The sequence below is a fragment of the Peromyscus leucopus genome, chromosome 7, assembly GCF_004664715.2.
Source record: "Peromyscus leucopus breed LL Stock chromosome 7, UCI_PerLeu_2.1, whole genome shotgun sequence".
NCBI classification, from domain to species: domain Eukaryota; kingdom Metazoa; phylum Chordata; class Mammalia; order Rodentia; family Cricetidae; genus Peromyscus; species Peromyscus leucopus.
Window position 1 is genome coordinate 55,120,890 of NC_051069.1, and position 19,828 is coordinate 55,140,717.

A 19,828-nucleotide genomic window follows, 5' to 3' on the forward strand; every position below is an offset into this window, starting at 1 on the left:
CTAAAGCATTTTAATTCTCCCCAGTCTAATGAAAGTCGGCCTTATATTAACCACCTTTTAGCTTAGTTTAGTTGGTTGGTTGTTTTTTCTATACAAGTCTTACAATTCTTACTATATAGTTTCAATGCTTGGAACTCACTATGTAGAATGGGCTGGCCTTGAACTCATGTGATCCTCAGCCTCTGGGTACTGGAATTACAGGCATGGTCCCAGCTTTACTGAACTATTTCTTTTTAATTACCTAATTGGGACTGGGGAGGTGGTTCCGTTGATAAAGTTTTGCTGCACAAGTGTGAAAACCTGAGTGCAGTCCCTAGTGCTGACATAAATGCTGTGTGGGTGGGTGTGGAGGCCAGGCTGTGATCCTCAAACTTGGGAAGCAAAGACAGGAGATCCATGGGGCAAGGGACCTAACAGACAAGCTGAATGGTGAGTCCTGGGTTCAAGTGAGAGGCCCTGCCTCAATATATAAGATGGAGAGTGATCAAGGAGGATGTCTAATGTCAGCCTTTGACCTCCACATGCACACACACTTGTAAAAAAAAATTCCCTGGATGAATGAAAATAATTTAGAGGAAGAAAATATTAGCGTGACTATGGCAGTATTAATGAGTGTCTACCTAACAGGCCTTAGAGTATTCTGGCACTGTTTGATAGTCAATAATATTTAAATCTCCTTGCTTGGTATTCATCCAACAAACACTTTTTGAGCCATGTAGCAGGTGCAGAAGACACCGAAATAAACAAGGCATTTCATCACTCCCAGGAAGACACTGAGAAAGCAGAGGAGGAGGACATAGAAATATGTATTTGCCCTCAAATTGAATAAATGCAAAGAAAAAACAATCACCTCAGCCTGCATTGAGGCATTCAACAAAAGTGTGCATGACAGCTACCTGAAAATATTGCCTTCTGTGGCTTGAAGATGTTTTACTCACAGATCCAACATAAATATCATCATTCATCTGTCTCCAGTCACCTCAGAGGTTCTCTGTATGAAATATTGACTTTTTGTTTTTTATTCATTATGACTATTTCATTGCATTGCCATTTTTCTTTATTTATTGACACATTCCAGCATCTTTCCATTGCCCTAAAAGAATTACATGAGTTGAAAAGTGCTACAGTTTCTGTGGGTGTAGAAAACATCTCAGACCCAAAGTCTGTACATAGAGCTTTGGGGGACCCACAAGAGGACGACCACAGCTGACCCTAGCTACAGCTGCAGTAGAAACCGCTGCAGGGCTGAGGATGCCATGTGGTGTGCAGTGTATATTTGTGGATGGTACCTGTTTCTCTCTGTCCCCTGACCTCTGAGTGAACAGGGCAGGCCCTCCAGGTCCAGGGCTCCCCGGTACATTGGTGAGACGTGGGCAAATCATACGTGGGAGTGAATTCTCTTTTCCCAGAACTACAGGCAGACAGACAGACAGACATTGCTCTTGCTCAGTGTGCCTCATCTGACTGAAAAGAGGCCTTTCACTCCTTTTTTTAAAACTGATATACAAAATAACAGGGTTCTTTGCAACATTTCCACATATGTGTATCATTGCACCTGCTCACGTTCACCTCAAACATGGTGCCAGTGTGATGGTAAGGAAGAGCTGAGATGAAGCTGTAGCTCTGTGGTAGCACGTGGGAGGCCCTGGATTCAGCTGCCAGCCTTACAAAAGAAAGGAGGATGAAGAACAGAAGGAGGAGGTGGAGGAGGAGGAGGAAACAACTGAATTCAAGGGTCATCTAAATGCCATCATTGTTCATTTATTCAGGCATCAATAGTTAATGAGTGCCTACTGTTTACCAGGCTGGAAACACATTACTCTCTCTGGGTTGGGTGAATTTATAGTCTAAAAGGAGACAAAGATAAGAAACTAGTTAGCAGATAAAGCCCTGAGAGATCTGAAGTCAGGACAGGTGGGGTGATGGGGAGGAGCAGGCACTTTGGATAGGGTGGTGATCCAATTAAGGCAGGTTGAAGCAAGGTGTCACTAGATTAGGACTGGGGACTTTGGCCAGAAGAGCGAAAGCATAACAAAACAGGGTCCCAGCTACTCTGCAAGAGCTCCTCATGAAACTAAGAACAAAGCCTGGGTCTGCACAGCACTGATCTTGTCTTGACTAGTCAGAATTTCAGAGATTTTGTGGTTGTCAGGGACTAAGTTGTGTCCCCTAAATTCCTGTTGACGCTTTACTTCCAAATCCCTCAGAATTTGGATACTCGGCCTTCAAAGCAGTGGTTAAATTAAAAGGAAGCTATTAGGAAAAGCCTAGCCCAGTCTGACTCGCTCATTTCATTGGGGGAGTTAATCAACCTTTTTGTAGGTGTCGCATATCAGATATCTTGCACATCAAATATTTACATTACAATTCATGATGGTAACAAAATTAGTTATGAAATAGCATGAGATAATTTTATGGTTAGGGGCCACCACAACATGAAGAACTGTATTAAAGAGTCAAAGCCTTAGGAAGGTTGAGAACCACTACCCTGGAGCCCTCCTCTTTACCGAATCTCTTTGGGTCTATGGATTGTAGCTTCGTTATCATTTACTTAACTGCTAATATCCACTTAGAAGTGAATACATACCACATTTGTCCTTCTGGGTCTGGGTTACCTCAGGATGATTTTTTTCTAGTTCCATCCATTTGCCTGCTAATTTCATGGTGTCATTTTTTTAACAGCTAAGTAATACTGTCATGTAAATGTACCACATTTTCTTTATCCATTCTTCTGTTGGGGACATCTAGGTTGTTTCCAGATTCTGAATATTACAAATAAAGCTGCTATGAACATAGCTGAGCAAGTGTCCTTGTGGTAAGATGTAACATACTTAGGATACATGCCCAAGAGTGGTACAGCTGCGTCTTGAGGTAGAATGATTCCAAATTTTCTGAGGAACTGTGATATTGATTTCTACAGTGGCTGTACGATGTTTCACTCCTATCAACTCCTTTGCTCCACATTTTCACCAGCATGAGCTGTCACTTGTGTTGCTGATCTTAGCCATTATGACAGGTGTAAGAGGGAATCTCCAAGTAGTTTTGATTTGCACTTTCCTGATGGCTAAGGATGTTGAACATTTCTTTAAGTGTTTCTTAGCCATTTGAGATTCCTCTATTGAGAATTCTCTGTTTAGATCTGTACCCCATTTTCACATTGGTTTATTTGGTTTTATTTGGTGTCTAGTTTCTTGAGTTCTTTATATATTTTGGATATTAGTCCTTTATCGGATGTGGAATTGGTAAAAATCTTTTCCCATTCTGTAAGCTGTCATTCCGTCTGATTGATAGAGTCCTTTACCTTACAGAAGCTTTTCAGTTTTGTGAGGTCGCATCTATTAACTGTTGTCTTAGTGCTGTGCTACCTTTTCTGTTCAGAAAGTCTTCTCCTGTGCCGATGAATTCAAGACTACTCCCCACTTTCTCTTCTATCAGGTTCAGTGTATCTGGTTTTGTGTTGAAGTCATTGAGCCATTTGGAGTTGAGTTTTGTGCAGGGTGATAGATATGGATCTATTTGCATTCTTCTACATCCAGTTTGACCAGCATCATTTGTTAAAAATGCTGTCTTTTTTCCAGTGGGTTTTTTTTTCTGGCTTCTTTATAAAAAATCAGGTGTTCATGGGTGTGTGAATTTATGTCTGGGTCTTCAGTTCAATTCCATTGATCAACATATCTGTTTTTATGCCAATACCATGTGATTTTTACTACTAAAGCTCTATACTACAGCTTGACATCAAGGATGGTGATAATCCAGCAGTTCTTTTATTGTTCAGGATTGTTTTAGTTATCCTGGGGTTTTTGTATATCCATATTAAATTGAGGATTTTCCTTTCAAGATCTGTAAAGAATTGTGTGGGAATTTTGATAGAGTTTGCTTTGAATCTGTAGATTGCCTTTGGTAGGATGGCCATTTTTACTATGTTAATTCTACTGATTCATGAGTATGGGAGATCTTTCCATCTTCTAATATCTTCAATTTCTTCTTTCAAAGACTTGAAGTTTTGTCATACAAGTCTTTCATGAGCTTCATTAGAGTTACCCCAGGATATTTTATATTATTTAAGGCTATTATGAAAGATGTTGCTTCCCTGCTTTCTTTCCCATCCATTTGTCATTTGTATAAAGGAGGGCTACAGATTTTTGTGACTTAATTTGTATCTTGCTACTTTGCTGAAAGTGTTTATCAGCTGTGGGTGTTTCCTAGTACTATATTGAATAGATTTGAAAAGAGTGGACAGCCTTGTCTTGTTCCTGATTTTAGTGGAATCCCTTTGGGTTTCTCTCTGTTTAATTTGATGTTGATTTGATGTAAATTACCTTTATTATGTTTAGGAATTTCCCTTGTGTCCCTAATCTCTCCAGGAATTTTATCATGAAGGGGTATTGGATTTTTTTCAAAAGCCTTTTCTGAATGTAATGAGATGCTTTCTTTTTCTTTCAGTTTGTTTATATGGTGGATTACATTGACTGATTTTCATATATTGAACCATCCCTGCATCTCTGAGACAAAGCCTATTTGATCATGGTGGATTTTTTTTTTTATGTTCTTAAATTCGGTTTGCAAGTATTTTACTGAGTATTTTTGTACCTATGTTCATAAGGAAAATTGGTCTATAATGCTCTTTCTTTGTTGAATCTTTATGTGGTTTGGATATCAGGGTAACTGTGGCCTCATAAAATGAATTGGAACAGAAGGAAATGCAATGTTCCTTCTGTTTTTATTTACTGGAGTAATTTGAGGAATGTTACCATTAACTCTTTTTTGAAAGTCTGGTACAATTCTGCACTAAAACCATCTGGTCTTGGTTGGAAGACTTTTTAATGACTTCTATTTCAGTAGCAGTTATAGGTCTATTTCAATTGATTATTTAATCTTGATTTTACTTCAGTAAGTAGTACCTATCAAGAAAATTATCCATTTCTTTTAGATTTCCAGTTTGGTGGAGTACATGTTTCTAAACTATGTCCTTATGATTCTCTGGATTTCCTCAGTGTCTGTTGTTATGTCCCCATTTCATTTCTGATTTTGTTAATTTGGATATTCTCTCTCTTCCTTTTAGTTATTTTGGATAAGGGTTTGTCTATCTTATTGATTTTCTCAAAGAACCAGCTCTTTGTTTCATTGATTCTTTATAGTGTTCTCTTCGTTTCTATTTTATTGATCTCAGCCCTGAGTTTGATTATTTCCTGCCATCTACTCCTCCTGGGTGTGCTTATTTCCTTTTGTTTTAGAGCTTTCAGGTGTCCTGATAAGTTGTTGATGTGAGACCTCTCCATTTATATAGGCTCTTAGTATTACAAACTTTCCTCTTAGCTTGCTTTTGTGGTGTCCCATAAGTTTAGGTATGCTGTATATTTATTTTCATTGAATTCTAGAACATCTTTAATTTCTTTCTTTATTTCTGTCTTGACCCATTTTTCATTCAGTAGAGAGTTGTTCAGTTTCCATGAGTTTATAAGCTTGCTGTTCTTGTTGATTATATCCAGCTTTAATCTGTGGTGGTCTGATGGGATGCGGGGAGTTATTTCAATTTTCTTGTATCTGTTGAGACTTGCTGAGTGTCTGAGTATATGGTCAGTTCTGGAGAAAGTTCCACTAGGTGCTAAGAAGAAGTTATATTCTTTTGTATTTGGGTGAAATGTTCTGTAGATATCTGTTAGGTCCATTTGGTTTATAATGTCTATTAGCTCCATTATTTCTGTTTAGTTTTTGTCTGGATGACCTATCCATTGGTCAGAGTAAGACATCAAAGTTTCCCACTGTCATGTGAAGGTAAATATGTGATTTAAGCTATAGTGGTGTTTCTTTTACAAAAGTGGATGCCCTTTTAAGATATTAAGAATTGAAATGTCATCTTGGTGGATTTTTCCTTTGATGAGTATGAAATGTCCTTCCTCATCTCTTTGAATATTTTTGGTTTAAAGTCTATTTTGATAGTTATTACAATGGCTACACCCACTTGTGTGTTAGGTCCATTTTCTTAAAATATCTTTCTCTAATCTTTTATCCCAAGCTCATGTCTATCTTTGATGTTGAGGTGTGTTTTTTGGACAAAGCAGAAGGATGGATCCTGTTTTTCTATCCATTAAGTTAGTCTGTGTCTTTTTTATTGGGGAATTAAGATTGTTGATGTTAAAAGATCAGTAACAATTTATTGCTGATTCTTGTTATTTTCTTGTTCTTGGTGATGGTGGTGGTGGTGATGGTGGTCTCTCTCTCTCTCTCTCTCTCTCTCTCTCTCTCTCTCTCTCTGTGTGTGTGTGTGTGTGTGTGTGTGTGTGTGTTTCACTTCTTTTGGTTTTGCTGGTGTGAGATTATTTATTCCCTGTGTTTTCATGAGTGTAGCCAATATCCTTAGGTTGAGTTTTCCTTCTAGCACCTTCTGTAGGGCTGTATTTGTGTATAGATTTTGTTTAAATTTGACATTATAACGGAATGTCTTATTTTCTCCATCTATGGTGAATGGAAGTTTTGCTGGGTATAATAGTCTGGGTTGGCATCTGTGGTCTCTTAGAGTCTATAGCATATCTGTCCAGGCTCTCTAGCTTTTAGCATTTCCACTGAGAAATCAGGCATAATTCTTGTAGGTCTGCTTTTATATGTTACTGGGTCTTTTTTCCTTGCAGCTTTTAACATTCTGTCTTTGTTTTGTATGTTTGATGTTTTTATTACTATGTGACATGGGGGCTTTCTTTTCTGGTCCAATCTATTTGGTGTTCTGTAAGCTTCTTGTACTTTTATAGGTATGTCCTTTTTTAGGTTGGGAAAAAATTCTTCTATGATTTTGTTGAAAATATTTTCTGGGCCTTTAAACTAGGGTTCTTCTCCTTCCTCTGTTCCTATTATTCTTAGGTTTGGTCTTTTCATAGTGTCCCAGATTTCCTGGATATTTTGTGTTGGAGTTTTTTTAGATTTAACATTTTCTTTGAGTGATGTATTTCTTCTATTGTATCTTCAATGCCTGAGATTCTCTCTTCCATCTCTTCTATTTTGTTGGTGAAGCTTGCCTCTGTAGTTCCTGTTCAAATTCCTAAATTTGTCATTCCAAGAATTCCCTCAGTTTGTGTTTTCATTATTGCCTCTGTTTCCATTTTCTGGTCTTGAATGGTTTTATTCATTTCTTTAACTATTTGGTTTTTTTTTCTTGGCTTTCTTTAATGATTTATTTATTTATTTCAATTGTTTGTCTATGTCTTCCTGGATTTCTTTTTTTTTTTTTTTTTTTTTTTTTCGAGACAGGGTTTCTCTGTGTAGCTTTGCGCCTTTCCTGGAGCTCACTTGGTAGCCCAGGCTGGCCTCGAACTCACAGAGATCCGCCTGGCTCTGCCTCCCGTTCCTGGATTTCTTTAAGGGACTTATTCATTTCCTCATTAGGGACCTCTGTCATCTTCATATAGCTGTTTGGAGGTCTTTCTCTTGTGCTCCAGCTGTGTTGGACTTCAGGGCCTGCTGTGGGAGGACATACTGTCCTGGCTGTTATTGTGTGTTACACTAGCATCCAGGCATCTGGATTTGGGGTGATTATAGGTCTGGGTGTTGGTTTCTGGGAGGGCAGGAGGGGATAATCTGTGGGATCCACAGGTGGCATGGACTGGGGAAAAGGAGGCTGCAGCCAGTGTTCTGTTGCAATGCTAGGGATAAGTCTGAGATTGGGCTGCTAAGGGAACAAAGAGCTCCACTTTTATTTTTAATCAAAGCGTAATAATTTTATGTATTTATGGGGTACTATGTGACATTTCAATACCTATATGCAGAGTAAATGATCAGGTAACTGGTTTATCTACCCAAACATGTGTCAGTTCTCAATGCTGGGACCACTCAGCATCCTCTCTATAGGTGCCTTTGAGATCCATAATTAACTGCTGTCAATCACAGCTGTCCTCTTCCATGCATGCTCCCAGCTACAAACCCAGATCCTACTCATCGTTCTGTCGAGTGTGCTTCAGTGAGTGTGGATTCATTGTTTTAGCAATGTTGTGTTTCATAAGGCTGAAGTATCACTACAGCCAGCCATTCCGGAGCGGCCACTGCTTCAGATGGCAGATTTTAAGTGGGTCTTAAGTCACATACAGGAGGTGAGAGGGCAACCTGGCGCTTCTGCTCTCAGGAAATGAGAGTGAGGGACCATGGGGCATCCAGGAGAAGTCAGCAGCCGAGGCGGCTCCCATGAGGACAGTGTAAGTGTAAATGAGTGGATGTGCCTTGTCATCCAGCTTGTGAGTAGAAATGGGAAACTATCCAGGAAAGGTTATAGAGGGGGAAAAATGCATGGAAAGGGGAATAGGGAAAGATGAGGGGGAAGGAAGGAAGCAGATCAAAGCAATCTATGAGGCCTCTAAAGAAAGGTGGGAGGTTTACCCGTCTACCTCTCGGCTCAGGGTACATTCTTCAACTGTCATGAGGCCATCCTGGACTGTGTTCCAAGGTAATGTTTGCCTACACTAGAAACTCTCTCAAAGTTCAGTTTTATATGTATACGTTCTGTTTGGCTAACTTATGGAACATTTATTGAACCTCATAGTGTGCCAAGTATATTCCATCCATTTTTCTATTAAACTCACCCATACTGATGGTTCATGCCTGTAACTCCAGAACTCAGGAGGCTAAGACAGGAGGATTGCTTTGAGTTCAAGTCCAGCCTGGGAGACATGGTTTTGGGGTGGGGGAGGAGCAAACAGAGGTAAAATGGGATTCATACCATCGACTTTAAACATCTCTGTGGCATGTATGTGTGTATCTAGCTTTCGGTAAGAACGATAATTATCAAGCACTTCTTCAGTAATGCTGGCACTTTCCCAAATGCATGACATTTATTCACCTCAGTAAATCATAAGCAGCGCTGGGGAGCTGTTACTAAGCTCCTTAGGAGAAGAAGACAAGTTGGGAGGCAGGAGGACAACCGCCCTTGCCTGAGGCCCCCTAGCTGTTTGAATGGTTGAGATGGGCTGGGAGGCGGTCTGAGCCTACAGGGCTGGGGACTGCATTCTCTATCTAGCTGGCAGCCGGCACAGGTTCATTTTCTGCTCTCCCTCCTCGCCCCGCCGCCCATGCCTGGTGCTTGTCTCCTGGCACCGCCTGCCTCACGGTCAGTGGTTCTCTGTTGGCTCCCGCTGGACGCCTGCATGGTGGGGCAGTGCAAGCAGGGATCCCCGGGTGCCGCCTGAGGACACACTTTAATTAAGGCGGGCTGCCCTGAAGAGCGAAACTGGCAGGAAGCAGCTTCTCAGAGACCCTTCTCTGTATTCCCAGGCCTGCCCATCTGCACAGCAGTCTCCAAGCAGCTGGAAGGCAGACAGTGCATGGTGGCCTGGCAGACCCTTCTCTTCCAGTTTTAATTAAGCCAGCAGGTTGAGCACACACACACACACACACACACACACACACACACACACACACACACACACACTGGTTTCACACGGATTTGCTGGTTCTGTGTTTATTGTCACCCCGATAGCTGTTTCACAGCACTTGGAGTAGAACCAGGAACCGATTCCACACAGCCCCACAAGAATAAAAACCAAACAGATCTATAACCAGGAAGAATATGAGCCTCTGGGCTTAACTGTGAGAAGTTTTCAGTTAGATTAACCTCTGGGCATGCCTGGGAGGTGTTTTCTTGATCACAGTAACTACAGTGGGAAAATCACCCTGAACATGGGTGGCACCTTCCTGTAGCAGCCCAGATACTGGGAGGTCCATGGTCAAGCTCTTGCTTTTTGCCTCCCTGCCTTGGCGTCTCCCTGTCTAGTTTATCTGGCCAGTCACTGCTGTCACCAGCTACTACTGTGCTGTCCTTCACTACCATCAGATCACAGATTCCTCAGCCTTCCAACACCGACTGAGGGCCAGCGGCTCTTCAGTGGTTCTCCAGACTTTTGACACCAGATTGGACTGTGAAAACACGCAGCCTAGTACTGTTCCTCCAGAGAACACTGGTCAATATGAGATGCAATTCAAATTTAGTTTAGGTGGTTACTAAGGTAAATAAAACTGTCAAAAGATCACTGAAGACTGAAAAGTTAGGAAAACAAATGCTGAAGATGGCACTTCAGAAGCACAGGCTAAGTGTCCCTTATCCAAAATGCTTAGGACAGGAAGCATTTCAGATTTTGGAGTTTGGAGGAATCTGGGATATTTGCCTAGGCTGAGCATCCCTGATTAGGTAATCCAAAACACAAAACACACCCAAATTCCCAATGCTTCAGAATCTGACCCTTCAAAGTTTCAGAGCAGAAGGTCTTACAGAATGCACACAGTAAGTGTAATAAGCACAGACCTTCTGCATGCTGACACAGCTTGTACCTGACAACATTTGGACCTGGTCTGAGAAAGCAGTTCTTTTTAGGTAAATTAAAATTGCATTTCCTTGAAAACCTTCTATGATTCAGACACTTTTTCTCCCCAGTTAGCCTCAGGAGTCAAGGTTAGGCACAAGTAACTTAGAGAAAGGAAGTGAAACAGGGTTAGCCCGGCGGTGTTGGCACACGCCTTTAATCCCAGCACTCGGATTTCTGTGAGTTCGAGGCCAGCCTGGTCTCCAAAGCGAGTTCCAGGAAAGGCACAAAGCTACACAGAGAAACCCTGTCTCGAAAAAAGAAAGAAAGAAAGAAAGAAAGAAAGAAAGGAAGGAAGGAAGAGAAGGAAGAAGGAAGAAGGAAGGAAGAGAGAAGAAAGAAAGAAAGAAAGAAAGAAAGAAAGAAAGAAAGAAAGAAAGAAAGAAAGAAAGAAAGAAAGAAAGAAAGGAAAACAGAAACAGGGTTATGCCAAGGATGAGTGCCCATCGTCTATCCCCCTTCCATCTTACACAAGGAGAATTCAAGCCCTTTGATTTGTCTACTGTATTTTGGCAGCTTGTGCTCTTAGCTTCTCCTGCAAAGCGGCCAGGATCCAGAACAATGCCCCAGTGCAGCCGTAACCCCTGCCCTACCCCTTTTTAAGCCTGGCCTCCTCCACACAGTTGTTAGTGAGTCGAGAAACCAGGCTGTATTTTAAGATGTTCTTGTGTAGTTCTATCAACAAAATGGGTATAGTGCAGAGAAGCAACCTTTTCAAGGATCAGCACCGGGGGAGTCATTCCTAAATCCCCACGTGCTAAGGACAGGCACAGTGACTTGAGGACCGAGAAGGCCTTCAGGCACGTTTCATAGAACAGATTGAACTTCTTGAATTTCAACGTGGCAGGCTCTCTGCTGTGCTGCTGTCACCAAACAAGACGCTTGTTATAAAAAAGAAATACGTGTGGACTGCTGAGAATGCCGCCTTGTTAATGGCTGCTTCCCGCACTCTGTAAAACACTTCCCTGGGATGTTGTCACCTGTGCTGAAAGATAGTCAGACTTTCTTACCTAAACTGTCTTGCCAAAGACGTTCAGAATATGCTAATGCCACAAATCCCTAAATAAAAAGCCAGCTTAAGAAGCCCCAACTCCTAAAATTTAATATAAGGATAAAATACTAAATCCCTGGCATCTGTGGCTCAGCCTTTGCCAGTGAGTCGTAAGGTAGTTCTTTAATATCTCCAGTACAGTTAGTTAGCAAAGACTGTGTAAACTGGCAAATGGTTTATACTTTTCATCTGAGAATACACAATGGATGTGCAGTATTGCTAGATGTTGAAGTCTGTGGTGCTGTAGGATAATGCTTTTGTACACTGGTTTAACAAAATGCTGATTGGCCAGTAGCCAGGCAGGAAGTATAGGTGGGATAAGCAGACAAGGAGAATCCTGGGAAGAGAAAGGCTGTGTCAGGAGATGCCAGCCCTCTGTTCAGGGAGCAGCATGTAACAACACACAGGTAAAGCCATGGAAAACGTGGTGACATATAGATTAACAGAAATGGGCTGAGTTTAAGTGTAAGAGCTAGTCAGTAGTAAGCCTGAGCTAATGGCCAAGTAGTTATAATTAATTTTAAGCCTCTGTGTGTTTACTTGGGTCTGAGTGACTACAGACCTGGTGGGACACAGAAAAACTTCCAAATACACTATTGGGGATGATGGGCAGGACTTCTGCAGCAGGGTTTGTTGTGCTGGGCACAGAGGTAGAACATACCTGTGAGAACATTTGGACCTCCTTCCTGACCCTAACCACTCTTTGCCTGGAGCTCTGGTTCTGCCTATTCCAGGCCCTTTTAGGATTTTATTCTTTGTTATTTTTTTCTTCGCAGTGCTGGAAACTGAACCCAGGACTTCATGCATGGGAGTCAAACACTATACACTGAGTTCCATCCCCAGCCCTGTGAGAGGAATCCATGCCTCCCAGCATCATCAGTCTCCAATTCTTGAAAAGAACCCACATTATTATCCCACAGTATTCCTTCAGGTTCTGCCTTCCAGAGTTCTACATGACACACACCCCACACTCAGACACAGCAGGGATTTCTAACCACAGTTTTCATTAATGCACCTCACCTTGGTCATCAACACTCAACCCTGGAAGAACTGCCTAACCATGATTACCATTAATGCATCTGTGTAGCTAGAGTTTTCCTGCCTTGCCCACAGTCAGGGCAAGTCTTTGTCACCCACCAGTCCCACAGCCGCTCAGACCCAACCAAGTAAACACAGAGACTTATATTGCATACAAACTGTATGGCCACGGCAGGCTTCTTGCTAACTGCTCTTATAGCTTAAATTAATCCATTTCCATAAATCTATACCTTGCCACGTGGCTGGTGGCTTACCGGAGTCTTCACATAGTGCTTGTCATGACGGCAGCTGGCAGTGACTCTCCCCCTCAGCCTTCCGCTTCCCATAATTCTCCTCTCTCCTTGTCCCACCTACTTCCTGCCTGGCCACTGGCCAATCAGTGTTTTATTTATTGACCAATCAGAGCAATTTGACATACAGACCATCCCACAGCACATTTTGACATTTGCTGTCAAGCCCATATTTTCTGTGATATATAAAGGGTAAAAAGCATTCATCCATTGCCTTCTAAACAAAATCCAAGCTGCCACCAGAACCCTTCACAAGCTAAACTACCAGGGCCACTCCCCATGCTCACCCTGGATGAATCACCACTGTCTTCTGCTAAATTGATCTACGCTCTACTCACTGATAAAACTTACTTTTGCCAGATCACAGGGTAAATCTATGTACTCAGCTCGACTGGATCTAGAAGCACACCTCTGTGTGTGTATATGAGGGTGTGTCCAGAGATGCTGAGCTGGTCAGAGAAGACTCTTCCTCTGTATGGGTGGCATCACTCTGTGGGCTGGGGTCCTAGACTGAATAGAAAAAAGGAAATTCACTAAGCACCAGCATCGTCTCTGCTTCCTGACTGGGCTGCCTCCCCCTCCTTTTGCTCTGTCTCCCCCACCCCCACAGTACACTGTATCCTCAGACTCTGGGCCAAAATAAACCAGCTTCTTTAAGTTGCTTTTGTCGGTTGTCGTAACAAAATTGTCACAGCAGTGAGAAAAGTAATTAATAGATCCATGATATCTACTCCTGACCCATCTTTCTCCTCTGATCATCTCCTATTCATTTACTCAAAACCAGTTCTTCCAGGAGAAGCCCACTTCATACCCACTCTCCTGCAGACAGATCCATCTCAGCTACAATGGCCACTGTCTTTGCTGAGGAGACTTCTAATATAATCAAAGCCTCTTCCTGGCATGTCTCATCTACCGTATTGCCAGAGTATTCTTTCGTAGAATGCTTTCGTAGACACAGGATAAAGTGGGACAAAGCAGGATTTAATTTATAATGGCCTTAGTCACCAATAAGAAAAGAAAAGAGCAAAATTGTTTAAATGTATTTTCAAATCAAATAAAATATATTTTAACATAAACTTCTACAGCTCTCTATCCTATAAAACGAATGGATGCCCCTTTCTGCATCCCCTTGATCAGCTAACACAGCCAGGGTAATGGCTTTATGTGCACTCATGCACACACACACACACACACACACACACACACACACACACACACACTTCCACCAGCACACCGGGGACTTAGTGTCATCCTGGTTGTGCTGCTGTCCCACCCTGTGGGTCTCTTGGGATCCTGTCTGTTGGAGGCCATGGTGGTATACAGCAGGTGACAACTAGTATTCAACAGGTTGACCCACCAGATGAATAACTCTCTGATGGGGAGCCCCATTTGGCAAAGACTGTAGGGTCACTGACTATAGAAGGCTGGTTGTTTCCGTCTGTAGTTTTTCTCATGTACCACTACATTTCTTCCCTAAGAACTGCTATGGGTGTTTTCCTACTTTCCTACTTTCCTTCAGAACTGCTTGTGTGTTTATCTCATCTATATATTCCATCTATTGGGCACATTTACAGCTGTGGATGGTCAGAAAGATGATTTCTGCTTAACCTGTATAATTTTGATGGATAGAAATAATACTAGGCTATTTTTCCAACTCAAACTAACTTAGAAAAATGACAGTATTCTCAGCTACAAAGTCAGCTTTTTCAAATCCAAAACAGATTAGTTGCTCCTGGAGATGAATTGCTCAAGGGCAAGTTCCCAGGTATCTGTTTGTTGAACCAAAGTCAGGCTGATAACATTAAAAGATAAACTCCCACCAGGCAGTGGTGGCACATGGCTTTAATACCAGCACTCAGGAGGCAGAGGCAGGAGGATCTCTGTGAGTTCAAGGCCAGCATGGGCTACAGAGTGAGTTCCAAAAGAGGCACAAAGCTACACAGAGAAACCCTGTCTCGGAAAAAAAAAAAAAAAAAAGGCATAAACTCCCTACAGTAATTGACTTTCTGCATGTACTCCTAGCCTCAAGATCCAGCCAACTAACTGTTGATTGTTTAAGTCTTGAATTTCAATGTCACTCTCTGTCTGGGGATGCTAACCACTCAGAGATACGTGCTTACTTTATTCACCACGGCTGGTCAGCCCGACTTCCCTTTCCTTGCTGTGTGAATCCTTGCATGGATCAGAATGGCTCTGTCTCTTATTGTTTACTCAAGAAATGCTTTATGACTCTGAAATGTAACTCATATTTATCCAGAGATTTTGCTGTGGAGATGGAGATATGTATATAGGGCAGAAATGTGTGTGTAGAGGAGAGTGAGTGAGTGAGTGAATGAGTGAGTGAGTAAAGAGTGAATGAGTCAGTGAATAAAGAGTGAGTGAATGATATAGTAATGTGTGAAGGAATGTAGCAGAATAGAGAGAAGAAATGTGTTTAGATGAGAGATGTGGAGTTACATAAAAAAGAGATGTAACTGTGTGTAGAGATGTGGAGCTGCAGGAGAGAGAGGCTTGCATGTCAAGAGAGTTATGTAGTAGTATGTAAAGAATGTAGTTGTATGCAGACAGAGATTTTCAGAACGTTACCATCAGAAAGTATGTGTTTCCTTCTTTACCCCTCAGATAAAAAGTCCAGCCCTCGCTGCATTCATAGATTTTTTTTTTGCATACCCTTGTATATTATTAAAGGACCAGCCGTAATAATATACTCCCCAGGGGTCCAGAAGAGAAACTACAAATGGCAAGAACTATTTTCAGGAAATGAATCTAAGTACACCAAGCTCTTTATCCACCTACTTTATTCCTCAGGGATAAAATCCTGTCTACACAGCTTCAGTTCTGTTCTCATGCCTAGCTCCTTTCTTGTCTGATTTCTCACTACCTTTATCTACTGTTCCCTCTAAGTTCTATCTTAATGCTCTCATCTCAATTCTGCCTCATCTAGGTCCTTCTCATCTCATTCTTACCCAGCTAGTACTTCCCCATCTGGCTCTTCCTCATCTTCCATCTTGTTCTCACATTCTTCACTCCTCTCTTCCTCTCTATATCCTTATACCTCTAAGTCCTCTCAAGTCTCTGAGGTGTTCAGTTATAAACCCAAGCAATAGTGATCTTCTGCCAGAGCAAGGTCACCAGGCTTGAATTCTTATGGAGTCATAAAGGCAGGTAGAATTCTCCTCAGGCCATGACCATCAGGCTTTCTTTTACAACCTGGACATCGAGTGGTTAAAGGAGGTGATCAATAGAGAGCTAATAATGAGTTAGTATATCAAGAAGGGGATCTATGTGCTCAGTCTACATTCCTAGAAGTGGCTAGGTAAGAAATTAGGAGTCTATTAGTAAGGCTGTAAGAAAGGAGGGCCTAAATTGCACAAGAAATAAAGCTATCCACCTAACTTAGGAGACAGGTGTTGTTTCATTTGACCTTGGATGCTTAAGTCTGTTCTTAGACAGTATAGAGGTATCTCTGATAAGAATCTTTTATCCTTCTGGGGATGGACCTGGTCAGATGCTGCCAATGACAATAATTACAGGGAGGCTTGAACTGGGGTTCTGGCTGTGCATAGCTGTCAGCGCACAAGGTTATCTAAATATTACATTAGTAGAGGGGAAATGGTGCCCAATGAGTGATGGAAAAGCTACAATAGCACATGAGAAATTCATAGCAGGAAACGGCTGATAATCAAAAGCCAAATATCAGCAAGGCTCCTTGAGCCTCAGCTTGACCTCTAGCAGGCCTTTGGCTTCTGCCAGGTATTAGCTTTGTCATAATCAGTTGAAATCCTGCATTATATATTTCTGTGGCTTTCAGCATATCCTGGAGGTGGTCTTGGAGCAGGCTTTCCCAAAGGACACCAATACCTGTTGTTTTCATTTCTCTCCTCTGGAACTTGGAGCAAGAATGTTACTTCACTATCCATGGTGACTAAAAAGGATGTAAACCAATTAAAGTCAGAGTTTTCATTTTCCTGCTGGTTTTTGTTTAATTACCAGACTTGGGTGTTATGGTGTTGGTGGAGCAGTAATCTAGATTACTTCCATTATTAAACATCATTTCTTTAAGTGTTGATACTCCGGTGGTTTAAAATAGAACATTGAACTTCTAATAAATTATTGAGCAATTCATTTTTTAAATAATGGGGCTGGAGATAAGTCAGCAGTTAAGAGTACTTGATCTTCCAGAGGATCCAGGTTCAGTTCCCAGCATCCATGTGGCAGCTTTACAAATTAGCTGTAACTCAAGTTCCTGATCCAATGACCTCCTCTAATCTCCAAGGTCACCAGGCATGCACATGGTGCACAGACATACATGCAGGCAAAACAATCATAAAATAAAATAATTTTTTAAAACAAGGTTTCTTTTTTTTTTTTTTTAGAATTATCCCTTGTTCCCTCCCTCCCTCCCTCCTTCCCTCCCTCCTTTTATAACTTCTAAGATGGCAGGTTTGTGGAAAGGTTGCTGAAGCTGTCTCTCAGACAAGCTTTATTAGCAGAATTAGACAAAGAAGAGCTTCATCATACTCTTCACATCATAGAGGGTCCATCTTGGATAGCATAGGGCTCCTGAAGGGAAAGAGCCTTCAATTCTCCTGAGTTCTGGAGTTGAAGCATGATGGGGCGTTGAAGGGAGAGAGCCTTCAGTTCCGAAGAATAAAAGGGCTTTCTTGCTCTTATAAGTTCTGGTGGAGGAAGGGGTGTCACCTAGGTTACCCACCAGTAGTCACAAGTTGGGAAGGACACTAGATAAAAACAGCTATAATTCAAGGCTGTCTTGAGGCTGGATGTCAGGAGGGAGCTGACTTTGCATCTACAAAGCTTCTGAGGCCACAGAAGCTTCCTGTCAGCTCTGTCCACAGAGAGCTGAAGGGACTGTAGGAGGGTTGAGGTGGTCTGTTTTCTGCCAGAGACAGCTGGAGGGTCTGGGCTGAAACACCTCCCTCACTTCCTTCTTTGACTCTCCCTCCCTCCCTCCCTCCCTCCCTCCCTCCCTCCCTCCCTCCCTCCCTCCCTCACTCCAACCTTCTCTTCCCTCCTTCCCTCCTGTGACATGCATTCTCTGTGTTTAAATCCTACTCTCCCCAGGTGGACCCCATATCCCCAGAGGCTTACCCTTTTCTGCCCCAGGCACCTTCCTCCAGGCTGGATAGATTGCTGAATGAGACCACGGTTTCTTGCTAACGCTGAAGGAGACAGTGGGACCCTTGGGGACAATAACCTGACCTGCCATCATAATGGCTCTTGGCGTCAGAATGCAACAAGCCTGCTGTAGAACCCATGTTGGTGGAGTAGGAAAAGGGACTCTCTCCTTTTCCTAGTGTTTGAAGCAGTTCACAGGAGGAGGGTGATGTGGAAAGACAATCATTTCACTGTGGTTGCTCAGATTCATCAAGCGCTCAAAATCTGGAATTTTAAAGAGCTAGCTGCACTTCTCTTTGGGAAGAATTAATAATGTTGATGAGTAGTCTTTTTATTTGTGTTAGCCAAGCATCATACCTTAAGTTTTAAAAGAAGCAAAGAAGAACGTGTGGGGTTCCACATGAATAATTAGCAATCCACTACACTGAACACCCAATTGTGAGAGAATCCTCGAACACCACATTACAGGTGGGGGTTGTGGGGACAGACACTGCAAGTTCACTACAGGCCTCTGCTTCCATCAGCTCTGGGATATGGACAATCAGGAAGTCTCTGGATGATCACTGAGGGTAGTGTTTCCAGCAAAAACAAAATTCACACTATAAACTTATAAACTACTGTAAAACATATACACGGATACATTTTTATGAATAAAAAAAAAAAGGAGACAGGGTCTTGTTATATTACCCAGGATGACCTCAAACTACTAGGCTCAAGCAATTCTGCCTCAGTTTCCCGAGTAGCCAAGACTACAGATATGTGTCACCACACCATACTATAAGGCGTTAAGTCCACTTATTTTCTTTCAACCTTTCAAACATGTTTTATCTTCATTTTAGTAACTGCCTGCGGACACTGTAAGAGAGCACTTCTTTCCATGTGACTCAGCGAAGGCTGCTTCTACGGCAGAAGGAGCCTCCTCTGTCCCACGCTGATGCCTCCCCACGGGGCACATTCAAATTGGCTAGGCATTAAAATTTATGAATGAAGTATAATTTATGCAAAGTAAAACCAACGACGGAAAACTTTTAGACACGTTCATACAAGCATATTTTGTACATTGTCGGTATCCTCCCCCACACCTCCTATTTTTCCCTTTGCCACTCTGAAAACTTTTAAATTATTTAAATTATATTAAGTGAATACAATAGCAAGAAGGATAAATCCAGGCACATTGGAATTTAATCTCTAAAATGCCAACATTTTATGATCTCAAAGTTTCTTCCTTCTCCTAATAATTTATACATATCTACCTGTATCCCATTTTTTTTGAAATATAGTATACATTCAATTATTGCTTAATATAAACAAAAGGAAAAAAAACAAAAAATTTGCATAAAACACTTTAGGTGTATCCTAGACATTTGATTTTAAATGTTTAATCAAATGTTCTACACATACTCACAATGAGTAAATTTTTACATTTTTTTCCTGTATTAAAAGTGTCCCTCTATGTTTTGTTTTCCTTGCTGGTTCTGTTTCATAACCATTTAAAATACTTTTTAATTACATACAGCCAATCAAAATCTTGGCACAGTGGGATGTTTTAGTCCCAGGAAAGACATGGGTCTTTAACTACTGTTGCATTGTTTTTAATTCTACTTCTAAAGTATATTCTCATCTGCATTTTTTTATGAAAAAAAAACCAACCTTACATTTCACATTTTGCACTTAGCATCCTTAGCATCTAAATTACACAGGACACAATGGTAATCAGAATATATTGTTTCAATCATAAACCCAGAGTAGCGGGGGATGTTGGTCCTAATGGAAAGAATTAATCAGTAGCATTTTTATATTCCTGGTGCAGGGAGATAATCTGGTCTCAGAGTCGCTTCTTTCTGAGGCCACCATCTCTGGCTGTGATTTCATTCTAACAAGCCAGAAAACTGCTTTAATCTTGCAGCTGGAGCTCTATGCATATGCTATCAAAGGTAGGCAAATCTTACTGACGTTCAAAAGCAGGTAATGAGAAC